The 6,000-nt window shown below is 40.7% G+C and overlaps 1 protein-coding gene across 2 annotated transcripts in view; it reads left to right on the top strand.

Annotated features, from left to right (window-relative positions):
- Positions 1 to 3,034: 3,034 nt before the first annotated feature.
- Positions 3,035 to 6,000, top strand: part of LOC134542396 (probable 3',5'-cyclic phosphodiesterase pde-5) — a 176,474-nt gene continuing 173,508 nt past the window's right edge. Inside the window, exon 1 of one of the 2 annotated variants that reach the window (XM_063386594.1) lies at positions 3,035 to 3,128. The gene's annotated coding sequence lies outside the window, so the exon portion shown is untranslated. Of the gene's footprint in view, positions 3,161 to 6,000 lie in introns of both variants that reach the window. The other variant, XM_063386595.1, reaches the window with a different exon arrangement.

The raw sequence follows: 6,000 nt of genomic DNA, 5'->3' as shown, positions 1-6,000 counted from the left end.
CGTAGAAGGTGTTCGCCTTGTCAAGAGTGCATTTGTGTCAGTGAGGCGGGATGATAAGCGCGACGCTCGCTGGTGCTTCTAGCGCGGTGTCGCCTCTGGACTGGCGCGCAGTCTTCTCGTCGTGCACAGGACAACTTCGAGGTTTGGGCGGTAACCATAACATCATGTAACACGGTCGCTGAGACCTGATCTGTGCACTTATCATCCGTTCGTACTAGGGGCCGATTATTTTGTTTCGAGATTGTTTTTTTTTTTATGAATGAAGGACAGGAATCAACCTGTACTTATATTATAGTATGCTTATAATACGTTATACTTCTGGTAGCTCACGTGCATCGTATATGGTAATTTTTTATTATTTTCATATTTGTATTTATATGTTAATTTATTCAGTCTTTGTGACAATTTTTGGTATATGTGTAACTAGTTAGTAAAGATGCATATGGTTAAGCGTAAGACAAGGCGGTACGCTTTAACTTCGCCACTTAAAATAAGGCAATAAATAAATAAATTTAACATAACACCAACAATGGCCGCCGTGACGTCACAATCCAAGATGGCGGCCGGCACCACGTTGTTTACTGCGAAGGTCAAAGGACGTGCCCTTGATGTCACGAAGATGACGATGCGTTAATGAAGGGCAGTGGATAATTTGTAACCACGGCTTCTTCGTTAAGTTCAAGGCGAGCGCGCGTGTTGGCAGTGCGGTCTCGTGTCAGCAGCTATTCAGCTCTCCACAAGGAGCGGGGCTGCAGCTGCGTTCCTGCGCGCGGCCTTGGCACGCGTCTGACGTCACAGGGAACAATTGGCATGGGCCGCGCGTCGCCCGACGCCTCTGACGTCGCTCCGCGGCGTCGCGGCGCGCGGCGTCGTCCGCTTCTGGACGTCACACGAGCGGTCGCGACGTCGGGGTCATCACAGACGATTCGACAAAAGGCGATCAGACGTCACAGAACAAGAAGGGAGAGATATACACAAGTGCGAGTCATCCAGTGGAATCTGAAACCATTTTTTTTTTTGACGTGACAACGTCTAATAAATCGATGAACGCCGGCTGCACGCACGAAAAAGTGTCCCGTTACGCACCTGTGTTCCGTTACGCTGTCGGCGAGTGCAGTAATAATAGGTTTTGTTACAATTGACTAAAAAATTATGGTGATTCATATAATTGATGATAGATATTTGATTACATTTTATTTACATGAAAACTTGTTCATAATTATATTTAAACTTTATAGCTAAACGCCAGTTTTTAAAAATTAATTACAAGTCATCTACACGTGAACTGTTTCGTCGAATGTATATAAAGTGAAGAGAAAAGTTAATGTGGTTTTCATTGCTTATTACAACAACAATTTCGGCAATAAAGGTTAATTATTCTTGCATTTTAAAAATCTGATTACTAGTATAATTTCAAGTATTTATTCTTTTATTATTAAAATTAAAATGATTCAATTTTATTCATAAAAGTATGCAATCATATCATCAATGTTTGTTATGACGTAACGTTAAACTATCGTCCGTAAACCGACTTTACAGACAACCAATTTTTTTTTTGTGAGACATGTGACACTATCTGTTGAGTGGACCCATAACAAATAGCAAAAAAAAAAAAATTCGGACGAAAGTTTCAAAAGTTCACAGACATACATTACATATATGACATAAACAATTGAAGATTGTCCACATTAATCGTATGGAAATCTTATCTGATGAGGTTTCAGCTTTCTAACTGATAAGTCGATACGTTTCAGCGAATTTTAGATCTATTTTGTAATAATAATCTATTAAATTTAAATATATTTTTGATGTTTTTATATTTATAAATATTTAAAAAAATTATTAAATTTTTTTTCGATTTTCTAGCATAAAAATTACGGATTTTCAAGATGGCGACCGTAACGATATGTGTAACAGTGTTTTAAAATATATTTTGTTAAAATTTATTACTCACGTTTTATGAAATTTAAAATATTACACGATTTTAAAGCATAAAAATTACTGATTTTTCAAGATGACTGGCGTAACTAAATTTGCAACAGTTACGTCATATATCAAAATGGTGGTCACGTCATTATAATTTTCAAGGTCGTGACCTCGGAGGCTTAGAGGAGGATTTGGATATGGATTCTTAAGCCTCATTACGGACTTTACAAGCCTTTGGCTTTTTTGAGGACTAAAACGGGGAAATTTCCCTCGTATGGGGATTTTTTTTAAAGAAATTTGGAGTAATATTTCGAGGAAATTTGACACAAAAAAAATGGCCGCCGTGACGTCTCTAATCCAAGATGCCGGTTCGGCTCCAGCTCCACAGGGCTCGGACATACATTTGGACACTACTGTTCCTCTTTGTCAGTGGTAATTGATAGAGACCGGAAAAATTCGCGGATTCCTTTCGAGACAGGTTGGAATCCAAACTCGTTTACCTTAATGCTGCGTCAGTGATTGGACCGCAATTTACCTGAAGGACTCTTGAGCCAATGGCAAACACTCAACAAAAGAAGTATCGAATCACAAGAATCGCAGTAAACAGTTGTCCCGAGTCGGTAGCCAATGACCAGGTGATAGTTGCCCGAGTACATGGAGAATCGTGGAGTCTATCCTTGTGGTCATTGAAACCGCGAATTTTTCCAGTCCCTAGTAATTAGAGACCGGAAAAATTCGCGAATTCATTTCGCGACAGGCTAAAATACAAATAGTTATACCTCGGTGCTGCCTCTGCCATTGGCTCATAACTCACCTGGGTGACGCTGGGCCAATGAGAAACGCCCGACCAAAGCTGTATCGAATCACAGGCTGCTACGTTGGGACGTATCACAAGACAGCAGCCAATGAGTAGGTGACATTTGACCGAGTGTACGTAGAACTATGGAGTTCATCCTGCAGGTCATTGAACCCGCGAATTTTCCCGATCGCTACTAGTAATTGATTCCTCCGCCGGCCGGGGGGGGAGCGCAAGAGCCGGACGGCCGCAGCGACTTCCTGCGCGCGGACGGCTAGTCGTGACGTCACGAGGCCGCGGTCTCGCGTCGCACCGAGGGGACGTGTCTCCTCGGCGTCGACCAGTCTTGGCGGCGACACCCGGGGACACGGCAGGCAGTGCCAGAGGCCTCGGCACACCGCGCCAGGTGAGGCAACCAGGCTTCCCGCCCGCAACCAGGTGATTTTTTTTTAACAAAAAAAATATAAATGAAACGAAGATGTTCAGAAAAAAATTGGTTGTCTGTAAAGTCGGTTTACGGACGATAGTTTAACGTGACAACGTCATAACAAAACATTGATGAAATAATTGCATACTTTTATGAATAAAATTGAATCATTTTTATTTCAATAATAAAAGAATAAATACTTGAAATTATACTAGTAATCAGGTTTTTTAAAATGCAAGAATAATTAACCTTTATTGCTGAAATTTTTGTTGTAGTAATAAGCAATGAAAACCACATTAACTTTTCACTTCACTTTATAAAAGGTCGACGAAACAGTTCGCGTGCAGATATCTTGTAATTAATTTAAAAAAAACTGGCGTTTAGCTATAAAGTTTAAATATAATTATGAACAAGTTTTCATATAAATATACTGTAATCAAATATCTATAATCAATAATATGAATAACCATAATTTGTTAGTCAATTGTAACATAACCTATTATTACTGCACTCGCCGACAGATACTGAATATTTCTTACGGAAAATATAACCGAATATAAAATGATTGGACTTTATTCATACTTATTTGTATGAGCAGTTGAGTTACTGGGACAGCACAAAGCATGAATGCCCGGGTAAGAATCCAAACCCAGAATTACTGCGAACACATGATTGACGACGTCCGTTTTCACCCCACAACGAATCTTTAAAATGGTGAAGACGCATCTTTAAAATGGGAAATTAATGTTATAAAAGTGAAATGACTGAAATAATGATGATCAGAATTTATTTTATAAAATAATTTTATATGTATAAAGCAAAAGTGTCTAAAACTTTAAAAATAACGTACTTATTTAGTTATGTTAGGCGTATTAATGTCATTTCAATGTACAGACGTTTTAAAATTTAAGAAATGCACAGACATCATGTCAAGTTTAAATTTTCCATACAGCAATGTGATTAATTATTTTATTTTAAAAACTAGATTAAAATTTTTAAAGTTTTTAGTTGACTCAGTCCAATAATAAACTTTGATAGTATGTAAAGATTTAAAACATGTTTGCAGTTATCTTCCCGACGTTATTTGACGGAGAAAAGCGGAAGCCATATCCCTTCTAATATTTCCCCTTCCAACTGTTGTCAAATGTAGTTGGAGTCGAAAATTTGATAGTGTGATACGGCATTCAGGACGCCATTAACCCGGGCACACATACAGTGCGCAGAACTTCAGGAAAAACGACGCGAATTCAAAAATACTCAAGATATCCGAGTGGGGTCTGCTTACGGGAAAAAAAAACATTGAAGAGTTCGCTGAGGGCCGAAAAGTACTTTTGATTTTGGATTAAGAGTAAAAATGGCTACATGGCGTGTTTTCGGAGTAAATATTTGGCGTAAAACAACCGGTACAGATTCCTGAAATCACTTACGGGATTTGCATTACACCTTTGTCTTCATTTATCCGCCATTAAATGTTACGGTCAACCGCTCAAATTTCACAATATTCCTGTGACGACGAGAAGACTGCGCGTTAGTTCAGAGCCTCGCGCTTAGAGGCGACACCGTGCTAGCAGTACCAGCGAGCGTCGCGCTTATCATCTCGCCTCACTGACACACACACACCCCCACCAGACGGTGACCTTAAGGAGTCAAAAAATATTTTATGAAAGAAATGACTTCTACAGCTTGAAGTTCTTTAATAAAAAAAAGCACACCGGAGTTCATACAGACCTAGAAAATTTTGTGCAATCCTTGTTAGCTGTGGTAACTGAACAATGATAAGTTTTTATGTCTATCGGAAGGTAGTCTTGCTATGACCAACAATGGCTGACGTATGGAACCCTGATTGAAGATACCTCGCCAACGGTCGTGGTGGGTAAGCGCGGGTCGAAACCAGGGCCCCCACATGACCGGTGCTACCGTTGCTACGGCAACGGGGCCCGTGGGTCTAGGGGGCCCACGAAGAAAAAAAAATTAAAACAAAAAAAAAAGTAGACAATTTTAAATAAATCATAGAAAACTATTAAACAGTTAGGTCTAATTTTAGTTACCGATGAAATATTACACCAGAGTAATATGATTCGGAATATGCTGTGCGTACAGAACGTGTCTGAATCTGCAACTGTGAGTAACAACACCACCACCATACGACGTGACACCATGTTGACAGTGCAAAACAAATATTGGCCATCATTCAAAATAAATTTACGTTGACAATCCAAACACTGACTTAAAACTTGTTTTAATGTGTTTTTGAAAAATTATTGTGATAAGGTTAAAAATTAATATAACTAAAACTATATACATAAAGACCATTTTTTTTTTTAAAAAAATCTTTGCAAAGGAGGGAGGGGGGGGGGGCATCACGACTTATAAGAACGGGGCCCGCAGAATGATGTGGGCGGGCCTGGTCGAAACCCTACGTCTCCCTTCATGGAGGATGCCCTTCCGGACAATACTGCGTCGCTGAGGAACTCACGAGGAAAGCCCGTCCGAGAATGGGCCTCTACAAGAGGGCAGGGAGGTGCAGGTCCCTTGATTTATCGGAATAACCCGTGCAGCTCGGACAGAAGGGGCTCGGAATAGGGTGGAGGAGGAGGAGGGGGAAGGCATTGTTTCGCCACGGACCAATGAGGGAGAGATCCCCAGCGGTTTATTGGCGGGCCCGGCGCCCGACATACTTCGCGTTAATAACCGCGGCAGCCTGGACCCATGTCGGCCATCGGGTCCAGACGGGTCAAGGTTCCGTTCCCCGCACGAACGACATGACCTGCGAATCCGCGAACACTAGTTTCATTTACACACATATATATTTTTGGACGTGACAACGTCTAATAAATCGATGAACGCCGGC

Source organism: Bacillus rossius (genome assembly GCF_032445375.1).
Source record: "Bacillus rossius redtenbacheri isolate Brsri chromosome 4 unlocalized genomic scaffold, Brsri_v3 Brsri_v3_scf4_2, whole genome shotgun sequence".
Taxonomy (NCBI): Eukaryota; Metazoa; Arthropoda; class Insecta; order Phasmatodea; family Bacillidae; genus Bacillus; species Bacillus rossius.
The sequence above is the reverse complement of the archived record's forward strand: the minus strand, read 5'-3'. Positions and strand labels throughout refer to the sequence as shown.